General features: G+C 61.9%; 1 long non-coding RNA gene across 1 annotated transcript; it reads left to right on the top strand.

The window, feature by feature from the left end:
- The first annotated feature begins 6,696 nt into the window (after positions 1 to 6,696).
- LOC130154371 (uncharacterized) lies at positions 6,697 to 15,972 on the top strand. The gene is made up of 2 exons (XR_008823718.1): positions 6,697 to 6,883; positions 15,175 to 15,972. It is a non-coding gene; the product is annotated as an uncharacterized LOC130154371 (long non-coding RNA).
- The last annotated feature ends 862 nt before the right edge of the window (positions 15,973 to 16,834 follow it).

The raw sequence follows: 16,834 nt of genomic DNA, 5'->3' as shown, positions 1-16,834 counted from the left end.
TAACCCATGGAACCCACTGCCTGCCCCCAGCTGTGCCTAAGCTGCCAGGATGAGGATGAGGATGCAGGGTGGCCATGCCGTGCTTGATGGGAGGGATGCACTGGCCAGGGAGCATGTGGCAGAGCATGTGGCAGCAGGTAAAGAAATGGGGGGAATCAGACCACAGTTACCATGTTGACAGAAAAGAGTTTTTTGCCTTTTTTCACAAACAGGAATGTCCCACCAGGGCAGGAGCTGCTGGCGTGGGGTCTGCGGTCCCCACCACCCACTGTGGGTGATGGGCAGCATCACTGCTGCTGCCAGGCTGCAGGGCATGGCCACTTCTCTGGGCATCAGGCTGATCCTGAGCCCGGATCCCCTATGGGGCTTGTGATGCCCCAGCCCACCTGAGCACACACACACCCGTGGGCTAGGCGGCGGGGGGGGGTGGGGGGTGGGGGGGGGCTGCTGGGAGGCTCCAGCACAGCCGCAGCACCTCCTATCTCTGCGTGAGCAACATTTTCCACTCATCAAGTGTCAGTGTGCTCTGGTGAGCTGGCCTGGCCAGAGCCAGCCCAGCACTGCAGTGGGGAGGAGGGCAGGGGCCAGGGCCCCCCATGCCCCCCGGCCGCCCCCCGGCAGGTAGCGCCCAGCCGTGCTGGCAGCACGATGCTCACATCCATATTTGCACAAAGGCCCGCTCAGCGCGTGAGCGGCTCCAGAGACGCCCAGGCCAAAAAGGCTTATTTTAAGCTTGCGGGAAAAAGAACATTGTTTGGTGGGAATTAAAAATCCCCGTTCTCAAAAAAGGGAAAAACAAAAAGTGCTTAATTCTGCCGGCTCCTGCACTTGCATAAACAGAGCCACAGCCCAGCTGGCGAGGGCGGGCCGGAATTCATGGCTGGCATTGAGCGGGGTGGGTGCCCTTCCCTGGGCAGCTGCCCTGGGACAGGGACCGTCCCCTTCTGCACCCCCATGACGCTGATGCTGTCCCCACAGTCCCACCCTGGCAGGAAGGCTTTTCCCGTGGGGGGAAGGGGCATTGCCTGATGTGGATGCTGCAGCCACAGAGCCACCCTGAGGTGCTGGGGTGCCACAGGCAGGCGGGGTGACCGTGGCAGCCACACAAGGGACTGGATGAGCTATCGGCAGCCTGGGGTTTCGCTGCGCCTGGGTTCTGCATCAAAGGACAGAATTATTTATATAGCCCTAATCCAGCTGTCTCAGCGGCCCTTCTGCCTCCTCAGGCGGGGAGCTGGGTGATGCTCCGGGCTGTCTGCGGATCATGCCCTTTGGATCACATGCGTGAGATAACAGCCAGGCCTTGGCGTCGGGAGGCAGAGCTGTGCAGGGTTGTCCTTTGGGGCTGGGGGCCGCCGGACCAGCAGCACCCCAGCCTGCCCACCCCCAGGCAGGAGGCTCACGGAGAGCCAAAGGCATTGGGAGAGCAGCTGCTGGCAGCGCTGGGACAGTGGGGTGGGAGGGAGGGTGCGTGTCCAGCACATCCTGCTGCGGCCCCTTCGGCACATTCATCAGCCGCCCAGCGTTTACAGCACGTCACTGGTTACATGATCCAGACGTGCAGGTTCCTCCTGCCCCGCTCCTCTCCTGCCTTTTGTTTTCTTTTGCTTTCTGCTCCTGGAGACAGAGCACCTGATGGAAAAAGCCTGCTCTCCTGCTCCCTGTGCTGGAAACACATGCTTCCTTCCGCCCCTGCCCGGCACAGCGCCCGGTGCGGTGCAGGCGGCAGCCCCACAGCTCCCTGCTCCTGCTGCCTGCACCACGTCTGGCTCACCCTCTGGCAGCAGTGGGGGGGGGCTGGAAGGGCCAGTTCGAGGCCACAGCAGGGACAGAGCCTGGTTCCAGTGGGACCCCTCTGGGTGCTCTGCATGGGGCAGCTGCCCCAGCTCCCCATAGGTCAGAGCAGGGGAGAGCCACGTTCTCCAGGCAGGGAGGCTGCAGGGACAGCTGAGGCACTACCCAGGCACAGGTCCTATCAGCTTGGCAAGCCCGATGGGGCCCTAGTCCCTCCATGTCCCCTGTGCTTGCCCTCCTGCCTTCCCCAGACGTTTGGTTCCTGCCTGTACTGGTTGTGCCCCACTGCCCACCAGCACAGAGCACGGGCTGGCAGTGCTGGCCTTCCAAATAACTTGTGTTGCTTCCCTCTGCCCCCTAAGACAGCCAACATGGGGGTTGGACACCAACCCCTGAGCGCTTTGGAGGGGTGACTGCATTTCATGCCAGATTGCAAAGGTGCGACACGGTCCTGCCAGGATGCCTTCTGCATCCCAGCTCCTGGCCATAGGATAGGCTGGCTCTCCAGCCCCGTGTGGGGCACGCGGAGCAGCCCAGAGCCATTCCTGCTGCTCTTCCTGCAGGGCCACAGGGCTGGAAGGAGCTCGCAGGGATGTGCTTCTAGGCCAGTGATGTCCTCTGGGTCTGTGAGGAGAAAGTCTCTTATTTTTAGGGCTTAGGGTGGCTTTTGCGTGTGAGGGGGCATTCAAGTTCCCAGCTTCCCAGGGCAAGGCGGAGGTAAATTGAAAGCTCAGCGGTGGCACTGACGTCTGCCCTGGTGGGTCATGCTGAAGTCAAACCTCTCCTCCCTGCAGCCCTGGGCACGGGGCCACTGCAGCACATGAAAGAGCCCCTGAACTCCCGGGGAGTCATCTCCAGGTGAGAACCGGTGGTTTGAAGTCAGGCCAGAAAGTCTCTTGCCTTGGTCCCCATCCCCTGGCCCTATGTGCTGCTGTTTTAGCAGTCGGTCGGTACAGGGAAGGGATTTACCGAAGCAGCACGGGCCAGTCCTGAAGGTCACCTTCAGAGCTGCTCCAGCCCCGCTCACCCATTAATCATGCCCCTGCAATGGAAGCGGCACGTGCGTGGGGCCAGGGAGGCAGGGGCTGCCTGCTCTCGGGTGTAACAACATACAGGCTGAGGAACACCCGCCTGCCCCCCAGCCACCCCTTTGATGTCAGGCAGCAGACAAAAAAAAAAAAGCTGTAAATGTGATGTGTTTGGATGTTAGCGGGGCTTGTGGGAGAGGGGTTTCTCTTACTGCTCCCTGGGCTCTCTTATTCCCGGGAAGGTGGGAGCAGCCCCGAAAAGCCAGCCTGGGGGCTCCCCCTCCATCAGAGCCCCATGGCATCCCATGGGCTGGGAGCAGGGCTGTCGCAGCCACGTGGGACAAGCTGGGCCCTCACACCCAGCCAAGGGGGCTGGAGGTTGACAGGAGGTGGGAAAAAAATCGCTTTTGTGGATACTGAAACTGACTCTGCCACGAGGAGGGATCACTGGGTAGCATCTTAATGAAGGAGTAACAAAAACCCGCGCCAAGGAATCCTGCTTTGCCCCAAATGTTTTTCTTATGGAGTTGTAATAAGACAAGAGTTGTAAAGATAGTAACCTCCTAAACATTACCTTATTAAGGCTTCTCAGAAACCACAGGGCACGACCCCTCTGGGTCATGGAACAAGAGAGCAGCATCCAGCGAACAAACAGAGGCTAACGTTACATTTTTCACTTCATTTAAGAAACCTGGTTTCTAATTATAGGGTTTGTTTAATGGCAGCAGTTAGTTGTGCTTCACTCAAAGCCAGCCCACTGAGAGCAGGGGCTGCATGGCCATGTGGGGGGGACAGGGGACGGAGGGTGGCAGGGGACAGGAGATGCCAGCTCCATGCGGGATCCTGGGGACACTGCTGGGCTCCCAGGGCACGGCACGGGGATGAGCTCGGTACCCACGGGCACGGGGTGCCCAGCACAGTGAGGGGTTTGGGGGTCGGAGGCAGCGTGGGAGGGCTCAGGGCCCAGGGAAGAGCACCGGTGTGTCCTGGGGACGTGCCACACGTGCTGTCCCAGCTCTGTGCTGTGCACCAAGGCTTAACTGCAGTGGAGGGAGGGGGATGTCCCTGCTGTGGGGCAGGGCTGTGCTCTGTGCCGTTCCCTTCACACGTCCAGCCTAGCCCGGGCTTGGCCCCATGCCCCCGTGGCTGCAGGCAGACCCGCGGGACGGGCTGCTCAAGGCTCGTCCTGCCGCAGGGCTACTGGATCTCTGTGTGTGCAGGGACTGAAACAAGCAGTGAAACAAGCAGGGTTTTTTTAATTTTCCCCCAGTCTGCTGCCAGCAGCCCCAGGGAAGTCCTTTGTATTCCTGGCCAGGTACCTCGATGGTGGCTCTTGCTCCTTGGAGGACACCAGCTGCCTTTCTCCTCCAGGTCTGGGCACGCTGCCAGCAGGTTTAGGCACTGCCACTCCAGTCCCTGCTCTCCTGCAGACGCTGAGCGTCCCCCAGGGCTGTGCTAGCAGCTGCTTTCCCATGTCTTGTCCTCAGCTCCACCAGGCAGAGCTGGCCTGCCAACCCTGCGCTCCCCATTGCAGAACAGGGAGCAGGGCTGAGCACATGGTGGTTCCTACGTTTACCTGGTTTGTGATGGCCAGGCCATGGTGTTCATTGCTGCAGGGTGCCTGGGGTGGAGCGAGATGCGAGTGTGTGCATCTGAGAGTGTGCGTGTGTAGTGGTGCAAAAAGCACAGCCTGCTTCCTTGTTTCTCCTTTACTGCAGCTGGCAGGGCAGCAACCTGCTGGACAACCCGTCCCCTCCCTGGGCTGAACCTTGTTGCTGGTACAACTCCTCCATGCTGGTTTTACTCCCCACTGTCCCCATCTTGCATCTCGGGGCACTGTCCCCAGAGCCAGCTGGCGTGGCTGGATGCTCCACAGAAGCCTGGCCAGCCGCTGCCTCTCCTTCTGGCCTCTTTAACACCCAAAAAGAATAGCCCACACTTTCTCTTTCTAGCAGTGGGTGTTTCTCCAGCAGCTGAGCAAAGCCATCCCAGCCGGTTCAGAGCTAGCTTTGCCAGCTTGCTTTCTTCCACCTCCCCCAGATGAGCTGGACAACTCTGAGCACCCAACTCCCTGCCAGCTGCAGGCAGCAGCGTGGCCTTTCCATCCCTGACCCTCCCGAGATGCCTGCAGCCATCCAGAGCTGTGCCAGGCTGGCGGCTGCCCCATTTGCATGGGCAAGGGGCTAATGGGGGGAGGGGGCTGATGGCCGTCCACAGCGTTGGTATGGGAGGGGTGTCCCGGGGGGAAACACAGAGGTGCTGCAGGGACATTCGGCTCCTGTAGCAGGGGCTTCAGTGCTGAGGTGGTGCATAAGTCTGGGGGAGCAGGAGGGATGCCAAGCACTCCACACTGCTCCTGTACAAAGCCTGGCATGATCGCAGAGGCACCCTGGTCCTGGGTTTGGGCTGTCCCCAGCTCCCAGGCTCGGTTGTCTGGGGATGGCAGGACACCTCTCCTTCCATGGCTTCTCTGGGATGTGCTGCTGGTGGAAGTCCTGCCCCACCAGACTCTTACTCTACGTTTGTCCCCACTGAGGCTAAAGCCATGCATGCATGGCCCTAGGCACCAGAAGCGCTCTGCTGCTGCTGCTGCTGTGCCTGTGTGTGGCTCAGCATCGAGCTCATTCCCACAAGCCAGGGGACTGCTCAGGGCATGAGACCCCAGAGACCAGCCCTTTGCTCCCCGGAGGGAGTGACACCACCTTGGAAAACCCAGAGGAGAAGCTGCTGGTGACCCCAGTTGCTCCTCCATTCTCTCTCCGTTACCGCTTGCTGCAGAGGACCCCGCAGCAGCTGCTTCCTCCTCCTTTGCTGCTGCTTCAGTGCCCAGGGGCAGCCCAGCCCAGCCCTGCCAGCCCGGGGGGATCGCAGCAGGGCAGCAGTGCCAGGAGCAGAGGTGACCCCCTTCCTTGCCATGCCGGGGCTGACGGCCAGCGCCAGAGGATGAAGGTGCTTCACTGCTGGGTGTTTCCCTCCCAATCTGCCACCCGGCTGCTCATTAACGGCCCCAGCTGGAGGCCATACATGGACTCATGGTCCACTCAGGGCTGGGAGGGGCTGGGGCCAGCACAGCCCTGTTGTGATGGAGCTCCCACACCAGCTAAAACCCAGGGAAAGGTGCCACGTGCATCCAGCCCTGCAGCCCCGGCCTCGCCACCGTCCCATGGAGGTCCCAGTCCCACCGGCACTCGGGGATCTCACCCTGTGCACACAGCAGCCCAGCGAGAGCCCCACGGCCGCTGAAACGCCTTTTTTCCCAGGCCAGATGGAGCTTTTCAAAGTAATGGGAATCACAAGCCACCTCCAGCCGGGCCAGGGAGCATCTCCGCTTCCTTCCCCCCGCCGGCGGGAGCAGACGCCAGCACCACCCCCGCTCCCCAGCCCCATGGCCAGCCTGCCCTGCCGGACCCCCACCTCATCGGCGGTGGGATGCGCATCCCCCCTGTGCGCGGTCCCGGGGCCGGGAGGAAGTCCGTTATTGCAAACAACTTTCTCCAGGCGGGATGGCCTGGGTTCCCAGGCGCGTCGCTGGCAGTCGGCGCAGCCCTGGCCGCTCTCCTCCCCACCCCCCCCCCCCCCCGCTCCCCCCAGCCCTCCTTCCCTCGCTCCCCCTCTCTGACTTAATGACTTCCACATGGGCCTCTGGCATCCTGAGCCAAGCCTCCCAGCATTGTCTGAAATCTCCAAATTTAGAAGAAATATGAAAATTGTCAAGCGGCCCTTCCTTAGGGGGTAAAAGCAACACTCGGCTGCGCTGCGGCGGGTCGCGGCGTCGGGGCCACGTGAGGCACCCCAGCCAATGGATCCCCTCGGCGCCCCTGACAGCGGTGCCCATCGCAGCCTGGCCTCCTCCTGCAGCTCATATAAGGTAAAAAGAAAAAGGTTTTCCAGCTTCTGAGCAGCCTGGAAGGAGTTTTTCGCCGAGGGCTCCCATGCCAGCCACTTAAAAAACCCTGGCTGGCAGCGCTGGGGTCCCAGTAGCGGGTTATAATGTGCCGGGAGGAGGTGGCGGGCATGTGCCCACGTTCCTGCAGTGCCCCGCCGCAGGTGTGGGGCAGCAGGTAAGTGCCCGTGGGTGACGGGAGCGGGTGGGTGGGCATGCTGCGTGCATGGGGCAGCTGGCTGCTTGGGGCAGCGGGGACGCTTGGTGCTGAGACCCCCCCAGCAGTGGGAGTATGCCTGTGCTGCCCGATGCCTGCCCCGGGCATGGGCAGGGACAGGGAGGCAGGGGAAAGCACAGGGCTCCTCCAGCATCCCCCTCTGGCAGCCACAGGACGCTCAGCCCAGCCGGCTTTGGGGAGGTGGGAAGGGGTACCCCCGCCCCAGGTGCACGGATGCTGTGCCTGAGGAGGGAGGAAGGCAAGTGGAGCACGGCCACTGGATGCCAGCAGGGAAAGCCACTGGGCATGGAGCTGGCTAGGAGTGGCCTGAGCTGCCTCGGGGCCAGGCGGTCCTGAGCAAAGAGGTTCCCCAAAATCTGTGTCTACAGCTCCATCCTGAGAGGGGCTTGGTGGGGCTCACCCAGCTTCTCGGAGGCGGGGAAGGGCCCTCCTGGGGCTGGGGGAGGAATTGGTTTTTGTTCTGTGTACGTCTAGGATGGAAAAAATGGGAAGCCAGAGGCGAGCCTGGGCAGGCGGGCTCCCCGTGCAGCAGGGGCCATGGGCCGCTCGCTCGGCTCCTCTGGCCGGCCGTGCTGCTGCCACTTTTTGAGGATAACAGGCTGGGGAGGGGATGGAGCCAGGGCTGGAGGTTTGCAGGGTGCTGAAGTCACCCTACCCAGTGCACTTGCACTAACCAAGAGCACCCCACAGCCCGCAGCTATTGGGACCCCAGTGCCAACCCAGCCTGTGCTTCTGCCTTGCTCTGCCCCCTGGCCACAGCACCCCTGGTGTGCTCCCAGCCACGGGCATTTCCCTGGCTCTGTTGCTTACTGGGTGAATGGTTGCTGCACCCTCGAACCCCCGGGGTTGCAGCAGAGTGTGGTGACCCTGTGGGAGCCAGCGGCTGAGCCCTGGCCCAGGCACCGGGCTGGTGGGGAGGGTGCAGGGCATGCAGTAGGCGATGGCGGGGCTGCCGGCCCCATACAGCGTGAGGGGATGGGGATGGCTTGTTCATAGTCAGCCTTCAGCCTAGGCCTTGCAAAGGCTCCCCCAGGCTCTCTGGGTCGTGCCTCCCCCCTGCCCATCCCTTGCAGGTTGCAGTGCTGCCTTTGCCTGGGTTATGGCTGGCTCCACGCGACCCTCCACTCCCAGGGCACCAGCAGAGCCTGTCCCCTCCCAGCAGGTCACCTGGGGACACCATGCCCCGCAGGCATGTGGCAGCAAGCTGCCATGTCCCACTGCCTCCTTCCTCTGCTGGGCGGTTCTCACCACCACAGGGACAACCACCAGCTGTCACTTGGGTCCAGCACAAGGACAGCGGGTCTGGCTGGGGCATAATGCCATCCCTGGGCATACAAGCTCCTGTATGGCCTGTATGTCCCTTTGCAAAGGGATGGTGACAGTAACCAGGGCATGTAATCTCTCAGGGCAGCTGTGGCCACCATAATCCCAGCCAGTCTGCCTCCATCCCGCTGTGCCTCAAGGGCTTCCCACTGTCACTGGCTGCTCCCAAGGAAGTCGCAGCATCTCGGCACTGAGTTGCTGCACACGGGGATGAGGAGCCACCAATGCGACATGGCATGTGTCCCCATCCCAGTGTGGTGTCCCTGGCACAGGGCTATCCTGCCAGTGCCTGCCCCAGCTCCCCAGCCTCCGTGCACCGGCCAGGGTGCCCTGCTGAAGGGCAGTGCCATTGCCTCGCTGCCATCAGCTGATGGGAGAGGAGTTAATTTCCAACAAACACAGGCAGATGCCTCCACCAAAGATTTCCCAAGCAGTTATCAGCAGGAATTCGGGGAAGGCTGTGTCTAGACAGGCTGCAGCTCTGGGTGGCTGCTGGATAGAGTGGCATTTCCCTCCATGCCTGTCAAGAGGCAGTCTGGAGATGATTAAGAGCTTTTTTTTTCTTCTTTTTTGTTCTTGGTCTCCTTTTCTATCCAAGAACAGCCTTGTTCCTGATCAGGCTTTTCCAAGGCTTGTTCCTCCACACCCCCAGCAAAACCGGCCTTTGCTCATCTCCGGCATCCCGCTGCTCCTCCTCTCCTGGTGCTGAGCTGGGGAAAGGCAGTGCCCAGGGCCGGGCAGTGCAGCCTGCCTCATGGCGAACAGGGCCACGATGAGCCATACCATCAGCCCGCGGCACAGTGAGAGCTCCTGCCGCATCCAGCAGACTGCGGGCACTGCACTCAGCCCGTCCCCGCCGTGCCTTGGCGAAGATGATGGGCAGTGGCATGGCACAGGCATCCTGCAGGCAGGGGCACAGGCAGTGCAGGGGGCTGAGGGCTGGCTGGGACCCCAGCGTGCTCCCTGGGGCCACCCCAGTGCTTTAACCTGTGTGGGGCAGAAGCAGCGAAAGCTTTTTCTTCATGAGTTAAGATGGAATCGAGCGGCAAGCAGTGAGGCAACAGGCTGGAAATCTGAGCTGTGGAGCCATTTCACCATCCTTTGACCTTGGCCGGGAGTACACAGAGAAGGCAAGCGGAGCAGCTCCTGCGCGGGGGGAGGCTCCAGCTCGGGGGGGATAAAGCCCAACACATGTCCTTGTGGCTGGAGGCCAGCAGATGCTGGGGGGCACTGCACTGCTCCTGAACCCCGAAACCCTCTGCCTGCCCAGGCCCACGTACATTCATAGGGCTCATCTCAGCCCTGCCCCCATGCCTGGCTCTGCCTTCCCCGGGCCACGGGGACATGCCACCTGCCCCACTCTGGGGATGTCCTGGGAAGCCGAGGCAGTGCCTATTTGCCAGCAGCACCTGCCAGCTGGGCACAGGGAGAGGGCAGGGGACTAGGCCTCCTCTTCTGCCTCCTCTACCAGCCACCGAGGGGGTCACTGGCTGGGGGGTCCCAGTGCTCCCCCAGCCCCTCAGGGTGCCCTTTGGCTCAGAGCAGGGACAGCAGGTGCAGGGCCAGGCTCACCTGGCATGGTCACAGAGTCAAGGGGCAGAGGCTGGACTCAGACCCCCTGCAGAGCCAGGGACATGGTCACCTGGGGGGAGCCAGGCTTTTCTGTCCCACACCCCAGCGATGCCAGCCTGGGCAGGGAAAGGGACTGGTGGGTGATCTGGGCTTGCCCCAGGGATGGACAGGGACCAAAATTTGGCAGCAGCCAAATCCCCACTGTGCACTCAGCAGGAACCAGCAGAGCTGAGCAAGGAGCTGATGTGGCCATGCAAGGCTGTGGCGGCACCGTCCTGGGGCAGGGAGAGCCAGCAGCATCAGGGCAAAGCTGGCCTCTGCAGGGCAGCACAGAGGGAGCCCACTGTGGTGCTGGTGCAGCGGGGCCAGGCTCCAGCACCTGGGCTACAGCTGCTGCGAGCAAGCATCTTCCCACTGCTGGGTTGAGGTGAGGTACGAAGCTGCTTGGTGCTGGTAGACAAGCTGGGGATGGTCACGCTGCCTGTGGGGCTGGGGAGAGGGCTCCTGGAGGAGGAACCTGTGCCCACATTAGATGAATGCTGTGTGTGGCTGTCAGCTAGGCGGGTGAACAGACACATGTTGGGCTGAGCGAGTGGCGGCCAGCCTGCCCAGGCTCTGTTTGATGTGAGACATCAAAGCAGGAGATGCTGAGCACCAATGCCTTCCCTGTCCCGCTGTCACCGAGGTAGGGAAGCATGGTGCTGTGCAGTGCTGGAGCCACAGGAGATGGTCAGCATGCCGGGAGGCAGCACGCTGGTGGGGCTGCCCCGGGCACAGCCAGCCCTGCAGGGCACCAGACAGCTCCAGACATCAGGCAGTGCCGCCTGTCCTGGCCATCTGCTCCCCATGGATCTTGGGGGATTCAGCCCTCGCTAAGGCTGGCTTGGGATGGGGGTGCGACAGTGCTGTTAAGCTCCTTCCCCAACAGCTGCAGGGAAGCGGAACACGCTGGCAATGCTGGAGGCTTCCCACCCCAGGGCAGCAGGGTCTGTGTATGCCGGCTGGTGATGTGCGTGTAGCCAGGTCTTCATCTTGAGACCGCTGGGAGGGAGCACGTTTCCCCTGCTCTGCAGGGACAGCCCTGTCATGGTGGGCAACACAGGGCCACGAGGTGGATGGCACTGCCTCTCCTTGGGCTGAGCTCGGCTGAGAGATGGACAAGCAGCTTCCCTTAGACGAGGCACAGCAGTAGACAGGGCCTGGGGATGGGGCTGTGGGACCCACCATGCTGCACATGGGAAAGATGCTTCCATGGTGGCCAACAGGTCACCCTGGCACTTGCTGTGGGACTGACTCGCTGGTCACTGGTACGTAGGGCAACTTCTCTTTCTTCCAGCCTGGCCTTCTTACCTGGGATCCCTCCTCAAAGATTTGCCTTTCTTTTTTTTCCCCCTCCCTTTTCAACCTTGTTTCTTAAATTTCGTTTTTATTATTTCCCACCTCCAGCCCCACCATGCCTGAGCAGGGGAGCTGCACCGCTCGCCCCATGCACTGCGTGCCCCCCTGGCCAGCCTTGCCGGAGGGTCTGCCGGCACAGGGGAGCCTGGCTCCATGGGCACTGCAGGGAAACAGCTCCTGAGTATCAGTCTTGATGTAACTTTTGTGCTCTATCTTTTTCCACATCTCATCTCCTGCTTGCTGGGAGCTCGACCCATTTAGGGCATTTTCTTTTAGTGTCTTTGGCTGGGCGGGCAGCAAGCAGGGCTGGGAAAGCTGGGGCCTGCGGGGGAAGTGAATTACTAACTGGGCTTCTCTGATGTCCAGACGATGCTGTACACATAGCCCCACTCCCCCTCTCCCTTGCTGGAGCAGAGATAAGATGATAAAGCCTGGATAAGTCGCCAAGAGCACTGGAAGCTTAATGAGCTCCAGCCACACCACAGCTGTGCTTCCACGAGAGGAGAGGGAGCCTCGCTGCTCCCTGCCTGCTCCAGCTCCAGGTTCTTTGGTGGCCCTGCATGAGCTCCTGCATGCCCGCCATGCCAAGGAGCATCCCCCTCGGCCAGCTTCTCTGGTCAGCTCCGGCTGGAAGCCATGCCAGCGCAGGGTGAGGAGCAGAGCCCAGGGAGCAAGGAGGATGCTGGAGCAGCCGCCCCGCACTGCTTGGGAACAGTGTCCATGGGGAGCTCTCCCCACTGCGCTTTGGGTTCCCACCAGCCCTTCCCAGCAAGGGCTGGAGGCCGGTGACGTGATGGCCTGTCCCCACTGGGACTTCACCCCTGCACCACTTCCTCCGGCCCGGGAATGTGACGTGTAAACAGAGCAGGAGAGCTGGTGCCGGCACCGCTCCCACGCTCCGTCTGCCCCGGGGCCAGCAGCGGGGACACCAGGCATTAGCCTTCCCTGCAGGCTCCTGGTGCCCCCCGCACACCTTCCAGCAGTGGGCTGGGGAGGGGGCCAGCGCTGTGCTGCCCTGTGGAGGTGGGGGCAGCTCCTGGGGGACACCAGCTAAAGATGGGGAGATGGTGGTCAGTGGGCTGGGGGCAGCGGGGAAGGGCTGAGACATGGGAAAGGCAATGACCGACCTGCTGTGTGCCTTGGCTCTTCGTTAGCCATGCTTCTTCCAGCCAGGAACCCCCTTCCTGCCGCTCCCGCCCCTCCGGAGGCTCTTTCTCGCCTCCCAGCCAGGCTCTGGTGTTGCTGGAGGGTTTCATCCCTCTGCCGCAGCGGCGGGCACCTGTAGCTTTGCAGGAACCAGTGGTTCTGCGCGGTGGCACAGTACTGGGCACACTGGTGGCCAGGCAAGGACAGGGGTCCCTGTCTTGGGGTGAGAGGGACATGGCGGCTTGCATTTGTAGCCCAAAGGTGGCAGAGGCCTCGTCTGTCCCTGGGGTCCCTCCTGCCACCGCCACCATGCCACACCGCCACCATGCCACCGCCCTGTCCCTCAGGGTGCGGAGGAGCCTGGCTCTCCGCAGAGACACCGATTTAGGCCATTTCTTCCTCCCCCCGGCACCAGGAGAGGGGCTGCCCGCCGGGGAGGAAGGAGCACAAACCAGATGCTCTCTCCCTTCTGCACCCATACCCTGCTCTCAGCCCCCCAAACCTGCTCCGTTGTTCTTGGCATTATAATTTATCCCAGCAAAACCCAGCGAGAAGGAGCAGCATCCCCCTGGGCCCCCTTGGCTCGCCCCCAGCATGGGAGATGGGGGCCGCTCGGTCTCCAAATCTGCCTTTTTGACCATAAAAGGGCAGGCACGCGGCCCGCCGGGGGATGGGAAAGGGAAGGCAGAGCTATTTATAGCTGAGCATCAGGACCTCAGCCTGAACCCGGGGTTAATCAGCCTGCGACCAGATTAGGATCTCCCTTGGCCCCTCCATTTTCTCATAAACCTTTGATTTAATACCAGCGCTGGTGAGGGAGGGAAGAGAGGAGGCACCTCTCCTCCATGGAGGCCACCATGATCTGGTGGGGGACGGGATGGAGATGTTGGGGATGGGATGGAGATGCTGGGAGAGCTGGAAGGCCCCGGTGGAAAGGAGCGTTGGAGCTGTCCTGCCACCAGCTTGTGCTGCAAAGGCACAGCGAGCAGCATCCCCGTATGGTCGCTGCCTGTGAGGGACACCCAACAGCAGAAGGTGCCCTGGGGTCAGTCCCTTACATTTCTAGAGTTGAGTAAGTCCTTCCAGCAAGAGCTCGTTCCCCTCCATCACCCCAGCCCTTGCCACCCACGAAGGGGGAGCTGGGGGGGTCCTTGGGTAGGTTTTACCTTGCCTGGTGTCACCCAGCAATGAGTCCCTCAGACAGCGGGAGGTGGCATCAGGGCTGCTTGGGGAGCTGATGACCAGAGCTGGATCAAAGCTTGGCTGGGGCAGGGACGGAGCCCCAACGGCTGGTGAAGACCAGGATTTTGGGGGCCAGGAGGAGGGGAAAAGGCACCTGCATGGGGCTGAGCATCGCCCAGTGCCTTCTGCCCTCCTCCAGAGAGTGGGGCAGCCCGGAGCCGCTGGCGGCAGAGCCCTCCTGGCCAGGGGTTCAGGCTTCCCTCAAAAGCCCAGGTCTGGCCTCACGGCTGGGGAATGTCAAGGAGAAAACAAATCCCAACTGCTATTAAAAAAGGACATTTCCTGCAGCGGCAGCCTGCCTGGAGAGGGGAAAGGGCGCTGTGTTGTAACCGTGGGGAGGGCCGAGCTCTGACTCAGCCCAGCGCCACGGGGGAGGCAGCTTGTGGCCACCGAGCACTCACCCGCCTGCTCCCATCTTCCCGGCACCCACCGGCAGTGCAGGGTGGGCCAGCAGGGTGGGCCAGCAGGGCACGCGGCTTGGCAGAGGCGAAGGCTGGAGGTGAGCAGCGGGTGGGAGCAGGGGCAGCGCTGGCGTGACCAAGAGGGTGCTGGGGGGACTGTCCTGGGTGTGCACGCCGTGCCCCAGGCATGCTCTGCAGAGCTTCGGCTGAGGGGTGGGGTGGTGGCTGGTGGTCCCCCCAGTGTCGGCAGGGCCACGAGTCCAGCCGTTATTCTGCTTTCTCCTGAAGCCAGATGGCATGTTCATACCCGATGTGAGCGAGGGGACGAGCAACTTGGGGCTGTAGCTCTCCTCCTGGCAGGCACTGCTCAGGGAACACTGGTGTCCCTAACATGGAGATGCCCCAGCAGCAACATGCATGCTGGGGAGCAGGGAGTGGTGGCCGCATGGCACGCTGGTGGCAGCCTCCTTTCCTCAGGAAACTGGGACAAAACCGAGTGGAGATAAGGGAGGAAGGGCAGGCCCTGCAGCACTGGCTTTTATGCCCCATCTTGGGGACATGTGATGGGGACATCAGGGGAGGATGGGGGTGCCTCCCTTCCCCACAAGACCTCCCCTCGAGGGGCAGGGGCAGGCAAGCCCCAGCAGATGTTTTGCCTCTGACCCGGCAGGATGCGCCACCCGGCACATTCCTCCAGCCTTTCTTGGTATTTCTTCCCCTCCTGCCACCTCCGCGGGGACAGCAGCTGAAGTATCCCAGCCCCATGCCATGGGGACAGAGAAAGCTCCATTCCATCTTTTCCCACCAAGGCCAGGATAGTGGCAGGCGAGAACAGGGGCCATCCCCAGGCCCCCCTGAATGCCTGGGGACCTGCTCACCACCACAGGGAGAGGGGAACATGCCCCACACCCTTGGGCTTTGGGCACATACGGCTTCGAGCAATCAAAGGGAAGCCTTTGAGTGGCTATTGTAGCGTTTCTTGCGTACCCAGAGCTGTTAGCATTGATGTCCTCAGTCCCATGGGGTGCTGGGCACCCAAGTGGGCTCCAGAGCAGTTGCCCACGAAGAGACCCAGGAGCTTGTGGCTCCACACCAGTCCACACTTGACTCTGCATCATCACGCTGACTGCCATCCTCTATGTCTTGCAGGCTCAGCCGTGGGAGTCCTTGGGGACATCGAAGCTGCCAAAGGCATGTGATGACTGTACAGACCCAGAAACATGGCCAGCGACGAGACAGGCAGAGCTGACATGCCGACACGCTGCCAATGCGGACACCGCCACGTGCCCTTTCCCTGGGCACAGGAGGTTGCACACTGCGGGCAAGCCTGACCCTGTTGCCCCCTGCCCGGCCGTGCAAAGGGGGGCTGACCCCCAGGGGCTGGCTCCCAGGGCATGCTGCGGTGCCGCATGTGGCTCCTTGCTGAAAGCATGGTGACACCTTCCTGGGGGTATGCACGGGGCCAGAGTGCTGCCCAGCAGGGCCAGCAGCAGGGCAGAGGCTTTGCAAAAGCATAGGGTGGCAGGAAGGTCCCTGCAGCACCTCCCCTGGCTCTGGGTCCCTGTGGCTGTTCCCACACTTGGCTGGAGCTCAAGGCTGGCCTGGCCATGGCTGGTATGGAGATAACCCCGCACTGGCCAAGGCTGCTCCCAAACCTCATTCCTGACTGATGGATGCCGCAAGCTTGAGGCTCCATGGGGCTGTTTCCCCCCTTCTTTCCTACCAAGAACCAGGGGCAGCAGACGGGGAGCCTGGCACATTGCATGGGGTGGTTTCTGCTCCAGTTCCCAACTGGGTGCACCCGGCCGGGGGCCGGTGCCGGATGCAGGGGCTCACGCCAGAGACACACCATCTGTTTCTCGTCAGGCTGCTGGGAGCGCCGGGGCCTGGCAGTGGGACGCGGTTGTGATAGATGGTCTGTTTATCACGTTTCAGTTCTGCTCAGGATGTTAGTGTTTGTCTGTGAAAGACATTTTTGGGCTCAGCCACTCCCTCCCATCCTCCCTCTCCTCCTGCTTCCCCCCAGATCCTCACATGTGGGTCTGGATGGGCTGATACCTGTCCAGACCTGGGGGTGAAGGTCCAGGGTCTTTCCCCCTGCAGCCCCTGATCCTCATCCATGTGAAGGGGGGGCTTAGCCCTGCCACCCTGGGATAGGCTGGTGTCTGAGCTTGGGAAGCTGAGGTGGTGCTGGCCAGCCGCAGGCTCTCCTCTGATGGGGACAGGAACAAGGGTGGGGAGGGACAGCAGGAACTTTTACATGCTCCTCAAACCTCGGGGTGGGAAAGGGACAGAGGGCAGGGAGGGATGCACTGTGTGATACCCTCAGCTCCACACCGTACTGAGGTGTCCTGGCCCTACTGAGTGGAAGTCCTGGGCCCTGGGGGGAGTCCTGTTACCCTCACCCTCTCACCCAGCTCCACACCAGCTCTCGGAGAGGTTACACGGATTTGAAGGCAGAACCCCTTCATCTGTCCCTATCCCTCTCTGTCCCTGCAGAGCCAGGGCCAGGCTGAGCTACCAAGCCCAGGTCCGTCCTGCCATCATGTCTGGGCTGGGCATGGGGCATGTGGGCACATGGCTCTGGAGCAGGGGACACCTCTTTGCCTGCGCCCAGGCAGGCAGGCAGACACACAGCCTTGCTGTAGCATGTCCCCCAGACGTACATCAGCTGCAGCAAAGGTGACCACAGGCTCCTCGATGTCTCCCAGCCCAAGGTGCAGTGCTGCATCTCTGGTCAATTGGGAGTCTGAGATGAAGCACTGTAGCTCGGGAAGGGAGGAACTGCACACCCTGGGGACCACTGGGA

The sequence above is a fragment of the Falco biarmicus genome, chromosome 8, assembly GCF_023638135.1.
Source record: "Falco biarmicus isolate bFalBia1 chromosome 8, bFalBia1.pri, whole genome shotgun sequence".
Classification (NCBI taxonomy): domain Eukaryota; kingdom Metazoa; phylum Chordata; class Aves; order Falconiformes; family Falconidae; genus Falco; species Falco biarmicus.
The sequence above is the reverse complement of the archived record's forward strand: the minus strand, read 5'-3'. Positions and strand labels throughout refer to the sequence as shown.